The sequence below is a fragment of the Canis lupus genome, chromosome 20, assembly GCF_048164855.1.
Source record: "Canis lupus baileyi chromosome 20, mCanLup2.hap1, whole genome shotgun sequence".
Classification (NCBI taxonomy): Eukaryota; Metazoa; Chordata; class Mammalia; order Carnivora; family Canidae; genus Canis; species Canis lupus.
The window spans coordinates 40,642,405-40,661,204 of NC_132857.1; the positions used below are offsets into that span (position 1 = coordinate 40,642,405).

The following is an 18,800-nucleotide window of genomic DNA, read 5'->3' on the forward strand; positions in this document are numbered from 1 at the left end:
TAAATCTTTGTGAGTTGGTCATATATGTGTATGTACCTCTCATTTTTTAAAAAACTGAATCTCCCCTTCTCTCCTAAATTTGGTTTTCCTTCTCAGTCGCACTCTAAGTAAATTGTACCCCTGCTTTCCCTTTATCATGAACCCCAAACTTGGGAGTTGTACTTGACTCCTCCCCTTGCCTCACCTGCCAGCAGTAATGGTCCTGTTTTGTGCTCCCTTTGACTGCTATCTCATTGAACGAGATAGCTTTACTCCATTAGTCAGATTATTTCTTTCACCTCTACATGACCTTTCTGCAAATACCCATGGCTTCTGACCCCAGCCACACAGAATCACTTGGAGAACTTTCAACAATCCTTATGCCCAAGTCACACCCCAAACCCATTACATTCGAATTTTCAGAGGCGAGGCCCAGATTATTCCAATGTATAGCCAAGGTTAAGGCCTTGGCTTTTGTCTCTTCTCCCTCAAATCCATCCTCCACACTGACATTGAGGTGTTTTTCTTAAAACTCAAATTGGGTTTTATTCAGTTCCCTGTTCAAAAAATCCTTCAATGACTTTGTTGCCTTTGGAAAAATTATTTAATGTGTTATACAAGTCTTTTTTGGCTTGTTATATGAGACCTTTCATGATTGGCCCTACTTCGTGTCGGTCTATCAAAGGCACCTTACCCTGGCCTTTGTGATCCACCCCCACAGGCTTTCTCAAAGCTCTGTGCATGGGCACAGACTCAGTCCTCTGTCTGGAATGTCTGGCCAACTCTCTCTGTGCTTCAATATCCTGTTTAGGTGTTCTCACTTACAAAAAGCCTCTGAGACTCCCCTAGATTAGTTTGAATGTTTCTTCTCTGGGCTTTCTAGCAGCTAGGCTTCTTCTGCTGCAGAGCCTTTTCTCTTTCTCTGCCATCAGCACAGCCACTTGATGGTAGGGACTATCTCCTGTTTACACAGTAAGCACTCAGTATGTGTACAGTGAATTTATCCATCCGTCTCTTCCCACATCTAATAATAAGCTCATGTAGCAAGAGAAAAACAGAGTTGAAAGCTCAATGAGTTGTTATAGCAATGACTTAAATCCAAAGCATAGGCTATTAGGACATTTCTTCTTCTTCTTTCTTCTTTCTTCTTCCTTCTTCTTCTTCTTCTTCCTTTTTTTTTTTTTTTTTAAGGTTTTGTTTATTTATTCATGAGAGACACAGAGAGAAAGGCAGAGACTTAGGCAGAGGGAGAAGCAGGCTCCCCATGGGGAACCTAATGTGGGACTCGATTCCGGGACCCTGGGATCACAACCTGAGCCAAAGGCAGACACTCAACCACTGAGCCCAGGTGTTCCCTATTAGGATATTTCTCATCCTTATACAAGTGTGAACCTAACACAGGAGAAAACAGTTCCCCTTAAAGCAGCGGCATTATCCACAGAGGCCTAACAGAGCTGTGTTTCCTGGCACAGAAAAGGTGGTCCTGTCCTCTGACACTACTGTTATCAAATAGGTCCCATTACATCAAGAGTAACGTTTGCTCTGATTTCAGCCCTGAGGTTAAGAGCTCATTTTATATAGGAATGCAAACACAGATGCAACAAAATTTCACTAGTTCAGAACACAGTTTGAAAACAGACCAACTGTGTGGGGGGGTGATGATATTTACAAATGGATTCTTTTTTTTTTTAATAAATTTTTATTTATTTATGATAGCCACAGAGAGAGAGAGAGGCAGAGACACAGGCAGAGGGAGAAGCAGGCTCCATGCACCAGGAGCCCGACGTGGGATTTGATCCGGGCTCTCCAGGATTGCACCCTGGGCCAAAGGCAGGCGCTAAACCACTGCGCCACCCAGGGATCCCTACAAATGGATTCTTAATTGTACTGAAGATCTATCAGCCCGGGTACCCTTTCAAACTGATGCTTCTCTTGAGCATTTAAAATTAGCATCCGGCTTACAAAAGTGTGGGGCGTGTGAAATTGCTCAGGTTCACATGCTTCACAAAAGAGATCCTGCTGGACAGTGTCTCCTCCACTTTGTGAAAATGGGTATGAGAATCACCTGGAGAGCTAATAAACTGGGCAGGGGCCCAGGCTTACCAAGAATGGACAGGGTCTGGACCTTCTTCCCAAGTTCCCTGGCAAATTCTGATCCTTGCCAAGGTTTTGGTGAGGGTGACCACCATTTGGCTATGGTCAGCTGCCACCCTCCAGCCCAGTGCTTTTTAACACTGGTTGCATATTAATATCCTACCTGGGGGACTTTCAAAAAATCCCAATATGCAGGTCTTACCCCAGGCCAATTAGACAAGTATTTCTGAGAGTGGGACATTGATAGTTTTAAAAGCTCCCGGAGGATCCTAATGGGTCACCTGGAGGTTTGAGGATCATATCTCTAGCTTACTGGTCCTCAGACTTGGCTGAGCATTAGAATCACCTCAGGGGTTTCAACAGCTATGTCAATACCTGGGTAGGCAGGGTATACAATAGTATCAAGAGATACTATTGTAATTGCTGTGGGATGCAACCACCCACATCAAGATTTGTGAAAGTTCTCTGGCAATTCTAATGTACAACAAAGTGTCAGAACTATGACTATAGCTCATCCTCCCACAGTTCCTAACAGAGCCCATTTACCTTGATAAAAAGAATCCATTGTCATGAGAAGATGAGAAACCCAACCTGTTGGGAACATATTTATCCTCCGGGCTTACCTAAAGTGACTGAGGGGGGAGTTCCCTCCAGAAAAACAGTTATGGAAAAGGAGCAGAGTAAGTTTATAGATTAAATTCATTAATACCAGGAGCCCAGCTGCCTGTACCACCAACTGAGCACCCCTGAGTTCCCCAGCTGCCTGAGTGACCTCAGTTGCCTTGGCCTTCCTGAAAGGAAGGTAGCCATGCCTTCCTGAAAACATGCAGAGTGGCTTTCCAAATAATAAACGGATACTAATGGACTCAATTATTGTAAATTTCTGAATTTACAATAATAATTTACAATGCATTCTAAATGCATTGCTAATGGCATTTTCCTCCCTTCTTTCATCATTGTTTAAGACACTTCTCCTTATACTTCCCTATTAACAGATGTCAGACTTGAGTTAGTGCCCTGTCTTGGGTAGGTAGGTAGCTGTCTCCACCACCTTGAAAAAAGGCATCTTGTGTCATCCAGAAAGGGTCCAAGTGGTACTACTCTCCATCTTATCTTAGAAACTTAACACTACAGGGATGTATTCACCTAACAGCTACAGTGAGTCACTGGTGAGGATTCTCATATAAAACTTTTTTGGGGGACATCTGGGTGGCTCAGCAGTTGAACCTCTGCCTTCTGCTCGGGGCATGATCCCAAACTCCTGGGATCGAGTCCCATGTCAGGCTCCCTGCATGGAACCTGCTTCTCCCTCTGCCCATGTCTCTGCCTCTCTCTCTCTTTCTCTCTCTCTCTGGTTGTCATGAGTGAATAAATCTTTAAAAAAAAAAACCCTTTTTAAAAAAAATTAAGGTACTCATTGGTTTACTTGGATGTTGAATATAGGATAGTGGTTTTCAACTTTGGCTACATACTGGAATTATCTGGGGAGCTTTAAAAACTATTGATCCTTATGACTGCCCCTTACAGATTCCAACTGAATGAGGTGGTGATGGGCTAGGGCAATGGGAATTTTTTTAAGGCTTCCAAGGTGATTCCAGTGTTTAGCAAAGGGTGATTACACTGATATTTATCAGTAAGAGAGACTGAGAAAAGAGAGGCAGAAAGACCCATAGAGCATCTCTCCTGAGGACTCTGTGAATCAACAGAGGCATTTGTCCTATTTAGAATCTTTATGAGCACAAGTGGTTGGGTGAGTTTTCTAGGAGACCGGAAGCAAGATTAGGCCACAGAAAATAATCTCAACCTGGAGTCTTTCTTTTCAGTGGCCTTTCATTCTTCTGGGAGTGTTCACCTAGGGCTGCTGTCCCATGGGTCCTGCTGGCTCCCCCCTTCCCCATGGCCCATCAACCTTTGTGCAGTGTTACCTGAGAGTCACGGATGCAGGAGAAAATTTTGGTATCCTACTGAGGATAAGCCAGGTAAGAGGGAAGTGTGAAGTGTGAGATCCTAAAGTAGCTCAGGATAAATGCTGGGGCCCCACACATGGTGTTGCCCTATCAGGGAGACACTCCCTGGTCATAGTTATGATTTTTCCTTCCATCAGCTTTCCCTCCTATCCCTTTTCCTTTCCATGAATGCTTTCCTGTCCTATATACAATATCTTCTGAGTCCCAATGATGGAACTGGCTGTGACGGCCATTGTTGATGACCTACCCAGCTCCCATATCCATCCACCTCTTTCCTGCCCACAGAATCCATAATTGTCTCCAGCCTCTGGGCCAGCAGCAGGTGGTGAAACTTGATATTAGTTCAAACAGGAGTTTCCTATATTGGTTGCATATTAAGAACACCTGAGGAGTTCTTGAAGCAATGCTGATACTTGGGCCCCACTCCCAGAAACTCTGATTTAATTGGTTGCTGATAGATATTCAAAGCTCTCAGGTGGTTAAAATAGGCAGCCAGGAGTGAGGCTCACTGGTCTGGGATAGTCATGGCATTTCAATTTCCCATACTACTGGTTGTTTCAGGATTGGGCAATGATGCCATTTTGACCAAAGGAACACGAGAACATAGAGGCGGGGTTGGGAAGATTTCGAAAAGATTTTGTCGGCATTAGGGAAGGATTCCTTCTTCCTCCTGTATGGTTTTAGGAGTTGTTGGGGAGAAGGAGATGCTTGGAGCCACTGCTGCTGTCCTCTGTGAGTATCCCTGCCAGACGGCATAGACTTTCAATATGAGTGTTGTAGAGTAGAGTGTTAGGAAGAACCGAGGAAACGTGAAGGCCCTGTCTTCCAGGCTTCTTGCTTGGCAGGGCTGGGTGTCTTCCAAGCCTGGGTCAGAAGCGGGTCGTGATCCCAGGTTCAGAGTTTCCAGAGAGGCATTTGTGAGCGTGCCCTGTTAGACATGCACAGCACCCCTGCTGAATGTAAAGCTCCTCCGACTCTGATGAAGCTGCCCACCCACCGCAAAGGGGCCTCCAGGAACAATGGTTTTGCTGGGCAGACTTTCTGGGGAAGGGAATTCTGCCGAGAGCTTTGTGCCGTGATTGAAGGCAGTTGGAAGTCTTGATAGAGTCTGGCTGATTTGGGCTTGAATCCTGGTTACTGATTGTGTGAATTGAGTCAGTGAAACTCTGTGTCTTGGTTTTACCATCTGTACGAGGGGTTAACCTCTACTCCCAAGGGTTGTTGCTGTAGTTCCTTTAATAGATTGAACACAGTGTCTGGAATTCTCTAAGTCTTTACTGTTGGTGGCAGTGTTGGCTAGTTTTGACCTATTGACTCTGTACTGCAATGAGCAAGAGGTAAAATCATTGAAAAGAATGAGAACAGAACTGGTTACTATTCCTAGACCTGACTACTGCTTGAACAGTTTGGAAAGACTGAACAAGTTTTTCCTGTAGTCCTCTCTGCCTGAAATCTGTCAACATAATTTGAGCATGATTTGCCAAGTCAGCACAGATGCCGGGTCAGGTGTAAGTGAGCTCTGTTTCCAACTCAACCACTGATGGGCTTGACTGACACACGGAGCCCATGACCGCCTGCTGCTGGTTAGGCACAGACAGCGGCTGAGCTTGGGGTCACGCTTTCCCTGAGGCTGCACCCCACTGGGAACAGGAGCTGTGATGGAGAGAGAAGGCTGGGGAGCCTGTCAGGGTTGGGTCCTCCAGGTTTGGAGGTGGAGCCCTAGAATTGGGTGTCTCCCAGTTTCAGAGTGGAGGCCACACTGGGGCAACCACTTTCTCTCAGGGTTGACTCTCAACTCCCCCCTCCCCCACACACACCTTGAAGCAGGGCTGGGGATGTGGGTATCAGATCATTGTCTCCAGCTGGTTGTAAGGGCTTCACTGAGATTTCCCAGAAGCCTCACTGCCCTTGCCCCCTCCCCACCCAGACTTTTCCTTCTTCCTCCATGTCTGTGTTCTCCCTTCCCTGGGTTTCTCCCTAGCTCAGCTTGACTCTGGGATATCCTCTCTTTTGCATCTTTCTGTAGGCTCGGACCATCTTATTCCATGTCCCTTCTATCATTTTTGCCCCTCTTAGCTTTCTGTCTTTTCCAGGAAGCTTATTTCTGGTACTTTCATGAGCATCTTCTTGGGAATCTAAAATGTCCTTTACTCCCTGCCAGCCCCCGCCCTTCATCTTCTCTATTTGGGCTTCATTTCCCTGATCTCAGCTCCTGTGTGGTTTCTCCCTAGTTACATCTTCCCCTCCTCCAGCACTATCTTGTTTGTTTTCATCATTGTTGTTTTAAATTCCAATGTCTCTGACTTTGGACTACATTTAGTTCCAATATTTTCCCCTTCCATCTTTCTGGGGATCTTACTGTATCACTTTATCAACCATCCTTTTTTCTCTAAAACTTTCCATTTCTTTCTCATGCTTTTTCATCCATTTTTAAATATGTTCAGGTTTCTCCTATCTTAAAAAAAAAAAAACACGCACCCCACACTTGTGTTCCCATACCCACTGGAGCTGGGTGTCTCCTTTCCTCATGGGACTCATCCAGACTCCTTGTATCCCCTTCTACTTCTCTCCACACACAGGAGTGTGGCATCTCCTCTCACTACTGCTGATAGTGCCTCTGCAAGGACATAGGGATTGCCTTGGGTTTAAATCCAGAATTTTTCAGAGGCAGTGCAGCCTAGGGGAATAGGTGTGACTCTGGACCACCAGCCAATTTAGAATCCTGGGCCACCGCTTGATCCAGGTTTGACCTCTGCTAAATTCCTTAATTCTTTCAGTGGGTTTGAACCTTCTTGAAGGGCTGGGATATTGTCTTCCCAGAGTCTAATAGTAATCGTGGTGAATATCTATTCCAGGCCCCCTGACAGGTCTTTGACTCGGTGGATACTGTGTGCTTTGTCAGTGGAAGCTTAAACATTTTTGCTGAATGAATGAATTTTGCCCAAATAGTCTTAATTGGATACTTCATATTCCTACTTCCACGTTTACCCCTTCCCTTCACCAGGTCCCTGGCATATTTTCTTTCTTTTTTTTTTTTTTAAATTTTATTTATTTATGATAGTCATCACAGAGAGAGAGAGGCAGAGACATAGGCAGAGGGAGAAGCAGGCTCCATGCAGGGAGCCCGACGTGGGATTCGATCCTGGGTCTCCAGGATCGCGCCCTGGGCCAAAGGCAGGCGCTAAACCGCTGCGCCACCCAGGGATCCCCTTGGCATATTTTCTGATCAAGAGATTATTAAACAGAGACTGTCTTCCTTGTGGCCAAGTTTGAGCTGTCTCCTGAACCACCATCTTGTGTGGATAATTTGAATCTATGCTATGAAGGGAGCAGAGAGGTGCCTTTGGAGTGTCAGCTCATAGGATAGGCCACATCTTGATTTGGTATTTAATTTCAGGATAGCTAATATCACTCAACACTGAAAATTTGATCATTCTGGTGTGATCAGTTAAAAAATGTTTTAAATTCTAGAACCCAAGCCCTCCTCTGTAACTTGCGAACATAGAAAACTAGGTTGGAAAAATTTATCTCAGGGTCCTCGAATGAAGATCTTTGTGTGAGAAGGAAAACTACTCTGTAAAGATAAGCATGTAGACAGAATGGGCAATTAAAATCAAACAGTTGGGCATTTTAATGGAAATTTCATTATCTTTGTCCTTGGGAGTGATTATAAACCCTGGCTGAGAAATTGGGAGTGGGGTCTTAATCAGTGGGTGGTAGGGATTGCTGAGGCCCACTTAGTGTAGCACCCTGCAGGGGTGGTTTTGGGTAGCACCTAAGCAGTGGGAGCAGAGGCCAGATCTTCCCACAACTTTCAGCCTTTTTTTTGAGAAGATTAAACTAACCCCATAAAAAGCAGAGCATTTGATGTGAGACAGTGTAACTAAGAGCTAAATCATGGCATAGGTGCTAAATGCTAGCAGAAACCGGATAAGAAGATCCATTAACCCTGGAATAGCCTATAAACTCCTAATGGGGATGAAGGATTCCAGCTGAGTCTTGAGGAATGGGTTAGGCTTCTATGACTCAGGACTGGACAAGCCAAAAAGACAGGTGAGGGGTGGTGGGCAGGTATCTTAGAGTCATAAACAATGTATGGTGGGGCTCTCCCAGTGAAGTGATGGGATGGGCTGTACATCCTTGGCCAGAACTCTGTCCACAAATCCCTGTGGGGTGCTGATGTGGGCTTCTTCAGCCTGTCCAGCTGCACTGGGGTATTTTCCTCTCCTGACCTACCTTCCGTGGTGGCAACTATGGGCTACTTTGGTGACCTCAGGTTTTCCAAGCCAACCAAGCTCATTCTGATCCTTTTGCCCCTCTTCGAGCTTCCCCAAGTCATGCTGGCCACCCATCAGTATCTCTCTTTTAACCTCCTGGTGATAATAAATCCCTTCTCCATAGGACTCTAGAACAAGCCTCTGAGGGGCTGGAAGTGCCATGGAGGGTCTTCACTAGCCACTTGATGTGCTCTTCCTTTTCTTCTTACCCCTAGCTTTATGATCCAGATCCACCATTATGTATGGTGTTTGTAGGTGACTTGTTTTCCCTGAGAGGTTTTATTAGTCAGAACTTTTGGGGTTAAAAGATGAAAAACTCATTGTAAGCCAGATCTTGAAAAGGAGTGGATTTGCTGAATCTTGAAACCAAATATTATAGGCATTTATGTATGGCTGAATGCAGGTGATCCCAGATAGATATCCTGCCCTAAACTGTCGTCTTCCCCAGAGTCCTAGGGAAGAAATCATTGAATTGATTGTGATTTGTCTGCCTTAGATCATCAATCCAACCCTAAATCTTTTTGGCCAAGGAAATGAAATCCCACCATTCACCAGGACTGGGTCACAGGCCCAGTGGAGGTAGACTCAGTATGAGGTATTTCCCTAAATGGAAGATGTGGGTTGTTACCAGAAGAAAGAATAATTGTTAGGCCCAAAGTGGTGTCCAGTAGAGAAGTAAAGCGGTGGCCCTCTCTCCTGATGGCCAGCAGCTGTTCTGTCTAGTTATGGCTCCTCTATTGCCCATATGTAGGGCTATTGCATCAACTCTTAACCTCCTTCAGAAATGTTCAGAGGCAGGCCTGAGGTTTCCAGATTGGAAGTCCAATCTGGATAAAGCACACAGATAGATGATGTTAGAAAATGTGAAAAAGATTATTTTCAAAGATTTTGGAAGATCCTTAAAAGCTTTCATTTCCTCCTCTTTCCTTCCTTCCTTTTTTCCCCCTCCTTTGTGGCAGTAGTTGACCAGGGAAGCTGTCATGATCACCCAGTTCACTGGTTGTTTCTCATTTTGTTGAGCGACATCTTGGATTCCCAAATAAGAAATGCAATCAGGAAGGTTTCAGAGTGATGTGGAGAGAGCAGAAAGGGGAGCGGGTCAGGCATTTTTCAAGCAGAACATTTGTTCAAGGACAGAGTGCCAACCTTCCAGCAAGGCTGGCAGATGGGGGCCCCAGCAGGCAGAGTGACAGAAAGGTAATCAGAACCACTTGCCACTTTCCATTGAGGCAGACATGGGAACCAAGGTGGGAGCAATGTGTGAATGATAAATTGGTTTTTGCTCTTCCTTTGAACTTCAAGATCTATCCCCCTCGGTCCCTCCCACCTTATGGATTGATTGACAAGCTCAATGGGCTCAGAGAGGATTCCATATCCAAGAATCTGAGCTGTGTTAAGAAGACTCTTTGAAACTAATTGAATGTGAATGCCAGCTACCACTGATACAGGGAAGAGGGGAAGAAAAGAAATACCTTTAGCAAGGGAGCTTTCAGGGGCTGAGAGAAAAAACAAACGGTAAGAGAAGCCTCTTGTACCTCAATGCCACATCTTTGGAGCCCCAGCAAAAGTCAATTAAATACTGGGTTTTAATCATTTTAAGTATATATTGCTTTTCTGCAATCAAGAAATTGAATGCTAGAGAGCCATAAAATTTTAATTGGCATAATTTTATATGTTCAGTTTTACATGCTGATGTTTTTATTCTGTCATGAACATTGTAAACCAATGCCATTTTTCAAAGTCATCATAAATGGCTCTGTAGTAACCTAGAATAAGATGTGCTATACTGCATGTAAACATTTCTCTCTCTCTGGTCATTTTGAGTATTTCCCATGTCTGATGACAAGTTGTCCCAGTTTATGTTCTTACAGCAGTGTAGAGCTGTGTTGATTGATTTTTTTTTTTTTGCCAGCATTATTATTTTAAAAATCTCTTAATCTCTTGCCAATTTGATAGACAAAATGACTTCTTTTTCGACAGATATCTTTGATTAAATCAGGATATTATTTTGCAAGTTTATTAATCATTTGTATTCTGACATCTGAAAGTCCTCTTTATGCCTTGGCACATTTTTCATGATGTTAACAAGATAGTTATATAAATATGTTCAATAGATATTAATATATGAAGGATCTTACACTCTTTTATAAAATTTATTACTAACATTTTGTTCTTTATATTTATTTTAAAGATTTTACTTATTCATGAGACAGAGACAGAGAGACAGAGACACAGGCAGAGGGAGAAAGCAGGCTCCATGCAGGGAGCCTGATGTGGGACTCGATGCCAGGATTTCAGGATCATGCCCTGAGCTAAAGGCAGATGCTCAACCACTGAGCTACCCAAGTGTCCCTTGTTCTTTATATTTAAAACTTGTGTAAATGATATAACTTGTATTTTTTTTGATGCTTAGTAATTATTTTTTGAAGACTAGTATATTGACATGGTGCTAATACTGATCAGGTATTCAGTGAAGTGTCTCCTCTCTAGTCTTGTCTTCTTATCACTTAGCTCCCACCCACATGAAGGGCTATTGCACCAACTCTTACCCTCCTTCAGAAATGCTCAGAGGCAGGCCTGATGTTTCTAGATTGGAAGTCCAATCTGGATAAAGCACACAGATAGATGATGTTGGAAAATGTGAAAAAGATTATTTTCAAAGATTTTGGAAGATCCTTAAAAGCTTTCATTTTTTCCTTTTTTTTTTTTTTTTTTTTCCTCCTTTGTGGCCGTAGTTGACCTCAGCAGGTCAACTGAAATCACTTGTTACCAATCTCATGTGTATGTAGACTTCTGCATGTTACACACAAATTTCTATATTCCTTTTTGCTTTTATACAAATGATAATGTAGTATTTGTACTCTGCTACTGTTTTATTTCCCTTAGTTTTGGAGTTCATTTTTTTTGTCATTACATGAAGCACTTCCTTGTTCCTTGTATGGCGACCTTGTATTCCATTGAGTGACTTAGGGTAGTTTTTTGACTTCTAAAAATTTTTAAGGATTTTATGGCCCTATCTAAATCTTTTTATTTATAAATGTATCTGTTAATTTTATGCTTAAGATTTCTGTTCCAGTATGCAATCCTTTAAACACTTGCCTGTGTTTCCTTCCTGTGGGGTTTTAGATTACATTTTAAAAGTAAAATACAGAGATGTACATGCAGTTGTAAAACATAATACAGAGAGATTCATTGTATCCTTTACCTAATTTCATTGTTAACATCTTGTAAAACTATAATAAAATACCACAACTAGGATATTGATATAGCTAAGGCAAAGCCCTTCTGTCATCTCAAGAATTCCCCATGCTGCTGTTGTATAGCCATGCCCACTTCCACCCCACTCTTGTCCTTAATGTCTAGCAACCAATAATATTTACCTTATGGAGTTGGCTTTTTTATTCTTTTTTTATAATAAATTTATTTTTTATTGGTGTTCACTTTGCCAACATACAGCATAACACCCAGTGCTCATCCCCTCAAGTGCCCCCCTCAGTGCCCGTCACCCATTCACCCCACCCCCTGCCCTCCTCCCCTTCCACCACCCCTAGTTCGTTTCCCAGAGTTAGGAGTCTTTATGTTCTGTCTCCCTTTCTGATATTTCCCACACATTTCTTCTCCCTTCCCTTATATTCCCTTTCACTATTATTTATATTCCCCAAATGAATGAGACCATATAATCTTTGTCCTTCTCCAATTGACTTATTTCACTCAGCATAATACCCTCCAGTTCCATCCACGTTGAAGCAAATGGTGGGTATTTGTCGTTTCTAATGGCTGAGGAATATTCCATTGTATACATAGACCACATCTTCTTTATCCATTCATCTGTCGATGGACACCGAGGCTCCTTCCACAGTTTGGCTATTATGGCCATTGCTGCTAGAAACATCGGAGTGCAGGTGTCCCGGCGTTTCACTGCATCTGAATCTTTGGGGTAAATCCCCAACAGTGCAATTGCTGGGTTGTAGGGCAGGTCTATTTTTAACTCTTTGAGGAACCTCCACACAGTTTTCCAGAGTGGCTGCACCAGTTCACATTCCCACCAACAGTGTAAGAGGGTTCCCTTTTCTCCGCATCCTCTCCAACATTTGTGGTTTCCTGCCTTGTTAATGTTCCCCATTCTCACTGGTGTGAGGTGGGATCTCATTGTGGTTTTGATTTGTATTTCCCTGATGGCAAGTGATGCAGAGCATTTTCTCATGTGCATGTTGGCCATGTCTATGTCTTCCTCTGTGAGATTTCTCTTCATGTCTTTTGCCCATTTCATGACTTGATTGTTTGTTTCTTCGGTGTTGAGTTTACTAAGTTCTTTATAGATCTTGGAAACTAGCCCTTTATCTGATATGTTATTTGCAAATATCTTCTCCCATTCTGTAGGTTGTCTTTGAGTTTTGTTGACTGTATCCTTTGCTGTGCAAAAGCTTCTTATCTTGATGAAGTCCCAATAGTTCATTTTTGCTTTTGTTTCTTTTGCCTTCGTGGATGTATCTTGCAAGAAGTTACTGTGGCCGAGTTCAAAAAGGGTGTTGCCTGTGTTCTCCTCTAGGATTTTGATGGAATCTTGTCTCACATTTAGATCTTTCATCCATAATGAGTTTATCTTTGTGTATGGTGCAAGAGAGTGGTCTAGTTTCATTCTTCTGCATGTGGATGTCCAATTTTCCCAGCACCATTTATTGAAGAGACTGTCTTTCTTCCAGTGGATGGTCTTTCCTCCTTTATCGAATATTAGTTGACCATAAAGTTGAGGGTCCACTTCTGGGTTCTCTATTCTGTTCCACTGATCTATGTGTCTGTTTTTGTGCCAGTACCACACTGTCTTGATGACCACAGCTTTGTAGTACAACCTGAAATCTGGCATTGTGATGCCCCCAGATATGGTTTTCTTTTTTAAAATTCCCCTGGCTATTCGGGGTCTTTTCTGATTCCACACAAATCTTAAAATAATTTGTTCTAACTCTCTGAAGAAAGTCCATGGTATTTTGATAGGGATTGCATTAAACGTGTAAATTGCCCTGGGTAACATTGACATTTTCACAATATTCTTCCAATCCATGAACATGGAATATTTTTCCATCTCTTTGTGTCTTCCTCAATTTCTTTCAGAAGCGTTCTATAGTTTTGAGGGTATAGATCCTTTACTCCTTGGTTAGGTTTATTCCTAGGTATCTTATGCTTTTGGGTGCAATTGTAAATGGGATTGACTCCTTAAGTTCTCTTTCTTCAGTCTCATTGTTAGTGTATAGAAATGCCACTGACTTCTGGGCATTGATTTTGTATCCTGCCACGCTGCCAAAATGCTGTATGAGTTCTAGCAATCTTGGGGTGGAGGCTTTTGGGTTTTCTATGTAGAGTATCATGTCATCGGCAAAGAGGGAGAGTTTGACTTCTTCTTTATCAATTTGAATGCCTTTAATGTCTTTTTGTTGTCTGATTGCTGAGGCTAGGACTTCCAGTACTATGTTGAATAGCAGTGGTGAGAGTGGACATCCCTGTCTTGTTCCTGATCTTAGGGGAAAGGCTCCCAGTGCTTCCCCATTGAGAATGATATTTGCTGTGGGCTTTCAGTAGATGGCCTTTAAGATGTTGAGGAATGTTCCCTCTATCCCTACACCCTGAAGAGTTTTGATCAGGAATGGATGCTGTATTTTGTCAAATGCTTTCTCTGCATCTAATGAAAGGATCATATGGTTCTTGGTTTTTCTCTTGCTGATATGATGAATCACATTGATTGTTTTACGGGTGTTGAACCAGCCTTGTGTCCCAGGGATAAATCCTACTTGGTCATGGTGAATAATTTTCTTAATGTACTGTTGGATCCTATTGGCCAGTATCTTGTTGAGAATTTTTGCATCCATGTTCATCAGGGATATTGGTCTGTAATTCTCCTTTTTGGTGGGGTCTTTGTCTGGTTTTGGAATTAAGGTGATGCTGGCCTCATAGAACGAATTTGGAAGTACTCCATCTCTTTCTATCTTTCCAAACAGCTTTAGAAGAATAGGTATGGTTTCCTCTTTAAACGTTTGATAGAATTCCCCTGGGAAGCCATCTGGCCCTGGACTTTTGTGTCTTGGGAGGTTTTTGATGACTGCTTCAATTTCCTCCCTGGTTATTGGCCTGTTCAGGTTTTCTCTTTCTTCCTGTTCCAGTTTTGGTAGTTTGTGGCTTTCCAGGAATGCGTCCATTTCTTCTAGATTGCCTAATTTATTGACGTATAGCTGTTCATAATGTTTTTAAAATTGTTTGTATTTCCTTGGTGTTGGTAGTGATCTCTCCTTTCTAATTCATGATTTTCTTAATTTGAGTCTTCTCTCTCTTCTTTTTAATAAGGTTGGCTAATGGTTTATGTATCTTATTAATTCTTTCAAAGAACCAACTCCTGGTTTTGTTGATCTGTTCCACAGTTCTTCTGGTCTCGATTTCGTTGAGTTCTGCTCGAATCTTAATTAACTCCCTTCTTCTGCTGGGTGTAGGATCTATCTGCTGTTTTTTCTCTAGCTCCTTTATGTGTAAGGTTAGCTTTTGTATTTGAGTTCTTTCCAGTTTTTGAATGGATGCTTGTATTGCGATGTATTTCCCCCTTAGGACTGCATTTGCTGCATCCCAAAGATTTTGAACGGTTGTATCTTCATTCTCATTAGTTTCCATGAATCTTTTTAATTCTTCCTTAATTTCCTGGTTGACCCTTTCATCTTTTAGCAGGATGGTCCTTAACCTCCACATGTTTGAGGTCCTTCCAAACTTCTTGTTGTGATTTAGTTCTAATTTCAAGGCATTATGGTCTGAGAATACGCAGGGGATGATCCCAATGTTTTGGATCGGTTCAGACCCGATTTGTGACCCAGTATGTGGTCTATTTTGGAGAAAGTTCCATGTGCACTTGAGAAGAATGTGTATTCAGTTGAGTTTGGACGCAAAGTTCTGTAGATATCTGTGAAATCCATCTGGTCCAATGTATCATTTAAAGCTCTCGTTTCTTTGGAGATGTTGTGCTTAGAAGACCTATCGAGTATAGAAAGAGCTACATTGAAGTCACCAAGTGTATTATTATCTAAGTATTTCTTCATTTTGGTTATTAATTGATTTAAATATTTGGGAGCTCCCACATTCGGGGCATATATATTGAGGATTGTTAAGTCCTCTTGTTGGATAGATCCTTTAAGTATGATATAGTGTCCCTCTTCATCTCTCACTACAGTCTTGGGGGTAAATTTTAGTTTATCTGATATGAGGATGGCTACCCCTGCTTTCTTTTGAGGACCATTTGAATGGTAAATGGTTCTTCAACCTCTTATTTTCAGGCTGTAGGTGTCCTTCTGTCCAAAATGAGTCTCTTGTAGACAGCAAATAGATGGGTCCTGCTTTTTATCCAGTCTGAAACCCTGCGCCTTTTGATGGGGTCATTAAGCGCGTTCACGTTTAGAGTTACTATTGAGAGATAGGAGTTTAGTGTCATCATGGTATCTATTCAGTCCTTGTTTTTGTGGACTGTTCCACTGAACTTCTTCTTAAAGGGGAATTTTAAGAGTCCCCCTTAAAATTTCTTGCAGAGCTGGTTTGCAGGTCACATATTCTTTCAGTTGCTGCCTGTCTTGGAAGCTCTTTATCTGTCCTTCCATTTTGAATGAGAGCCTTGCTGGATAAAGTATTCTTGGTTGCGTGTTCTTCTCATTTAGGACCCTGAATATATCCTGCCAGCCCTTTCTGGCCTGCCAGATCTCTGTGGAGAGGTCTGCTGTTACCCTAATACTCCTCCCCATAGAAGTCAGGGATTTCTTGTCTTTTGCTGCTTTAAGGATCATCTCTTTATCTTTGGAATTTGCAAGCTTAACTATTAGATGTCGAGGTGTTGAACGGTTTTTATTGATTTTAGGGGGGGATCTCTCTATTTCCTGGATCTGAATGCCTGTTTCCCTTCCCAGATTAGGAAAGTTTTCAGCTCGGATTTGTTCAAATACATATTCTGGCCCTCTGTCTCTTTCGGCGCCCTCGGGAACCCCAATTAAAAGTAGGTTTTTCTTCCTCAGGCTGTCGTTTATTTCCCTTAATCTAACCTCATGGTCTTTTAATTGTTTGTCTCTTTTTTCCTCAGTTTCCCTCTTTGCCATCAACTTGTCTTCTATGTCACTCACTCGTTCTTCCACCTTGTTAACCCTTGTCATTAGGACTTCTAGTTTGGGTTGCATCTCATTCAATTGATTTTTAATTTCTGCCTGATTGGATCTAAATTCTGCAGTCATGAAGTCTCTTGAGTCCTTCATGCTTTTTTCTAGAGCCACCAGTAGCTGTATAATAGTGCTTCTGAATTGGCTTTCTGACATTGAATTGTAATCCAGATTTTGTAACTCTGTGGGAGAGAGGACTGTTTCTGATTCTCTCTTTTGAGGTGAGGTTTTCCTTCTAGTCATTTTGCTCAGTGCAGAGTGGCCAAAAACAAGTTGTACTGGGAAAAGGAGAAAGAGAGAGAGAAAGAAGGAAAGAAAAGAGAAAAAGAAAAAAGGAAAAAGGAAGAAAAATAAAGAAAAAGAGAAAAAGAAAAAGAAAGGGGAAAAAAGGGTGGGGGAAACAAACAGAAATTAAAAAAAACAAAACAAAACAACAACAAAAAAAAAAACCACGGGGGAGTATCTTCTGATTCTGTGTACTTCAAGTCCCTTCACCTCCCCTGGAACTTGTCCGTCTAGCTGGTCTTCTGGGGGAGGGGCCTGTTGTGCTGATTTTCAGGTGTTAGCACTTGGGGGAGCTGCTCTGCCCCCAGCCTGGTGCAGGGCTCAGTGGGGGTTGTTTACCCCGTGAGGCCCCAGGAGGAACAACTGCAGTGGCGGGGCCAGCTCTGCAGCCCTGGAGTCAGCTCCTGCAGTAACCACAGAGCTCTCGGTCTGCAGGGCCTGGAGGCTCTGGGGCGGGCCGCTGATCTGCTCAGCTCGGGGCAGGGGCGTCCTCGGTGTCCTGGGCCCTCCCAGCCTCTGCCTGTCCCGGGGGCGGGGGTGGGGGGAGGCCGGATCCTGGGCTGTGTCCCGGTGCCCTGTGCTCCTGGGCCTGCGCTGTTGGATTCGTGCTCCCGCCCCGCAGCCCCCTCCGTGGAGCCTCTTCCTCCACCTGAGCCACCCCCGCCGAGCTGCTCCTGGAACCGTGCAGCCCCCTCCGCGGAGCCGCCGCCGGAGCCCCCCGAGCTGCTCCGGGTCCCGCCGTGCGCGTGGCAGCCCTTAGGGAGCTCGGCGCACTCTCCCGGGGCGCAGGTGTCTGTTAGTGTCCCGGGGAGCCCGAGGGCATCCCCGCCCTCCTGGGTCCTGCTCCACCTCCCTGCGAGCCCCTTTCCGCCCGGGAAGGTTGGTGCAGCTCCTGCTCCTCCGGGACGGGGCTCTCCTGTCCTGGGGTCACTCGCCCTGGCCTCAGCCCGGCTCCTCGCTGGGCCCCTCCCCCTTGGAGGCCTTTTGTTTCTTTATTTCTTTTTTCCCCCGTCTTCCTACCTTGATAGAAGCGCGAACTCTTCTCACTGTAGCATTCCAGCTGGTCTCTCTTTAAATCTCAGGCCGAATTCGTAGATCTTCAGGATGATTTGAAGGTTATCTAGGTAATTTGGTGGGGACAGGTGACTTGGGGACCCTACTCTTCCACCATCGTGCCCCTCCTCCGTGGCTTTTTTATTCAACATAATTCTCTGGGGATTCATCCAGGTTGTTGTGCACATCAGTAGCAAGTTCCTTTTTATTCCTGAACAGTATTTCATGGTATGGATATACCATGTTTGGTTAACTATTTATTCATTGAAAGACATCAGAGCTGTTGACAATTTTTGGTTGTCTGAATAAAGCTGCTATAGACCTTTACGTAGAGGTTTCTGTGTGGACATAGGTTTTTATTTCTCTGAGGTAAAACCCAAGAGTACAAGGAAAATGTTATATTGTAGTTGCAGATCTACCTTTTGAAAACCGTCAGATTGTTTTCCAGAGTGGTTCTACTCTTTTACATTCTAACCAGCAATGCATGACGATTGTTTCCCTTATCCTCTTTGGCATCTGGTATTGTCCCTGTATTTTGTTTTAGATGTACTGATAGTTATGCATTGATATCTCAATATGACTTTAATTTGCATTTCTCCACTGGCTGATGAGATTGGACCTATTTTCATGTGCTGATTTGCCATCTATATCTCCTCTTCATTTATTTCAGAGATTTTTTCTAATTGGATTGTTCTTTTACTGCTGAGTTTTAGGAGCTCTTTATATATCTACATACTAGTCCTTTGGATATGTGGTTTGAAAATAATTTCTCTCAGTCTGTTGCTTGCTAAATCTTAATTTTTTTCCTAAAAACTACATAGTTTTACATTTAAGTCTATGATCCAATTTTATTTTATTTTTTAAAAGTAGGCTCCATACCCAATATGAGGTTTGAACACTCAACCCTGAAATTAAGAGTGTCATGCTCCACTGACTAAGCCAGCCAGGTGCCTCCTATGATCCAATTTTATATAAAG

The 18,800-nt window shown here is 43.2% G+C and overlaps 1 protein-coding gene across 1 annotated transcript in view; it reads left to right on the forward strand.

Annotated features, from left to right (window-relative positions):
• GPR39 (G protein-coupled receptor 39) overlaps positions 1-18,800 on the forward strand; it is a 201,639-nt gene that overhangs the window by 119,265 nt on the left and 63,574 nt on the right. The window lies entirely within an intron of this gene.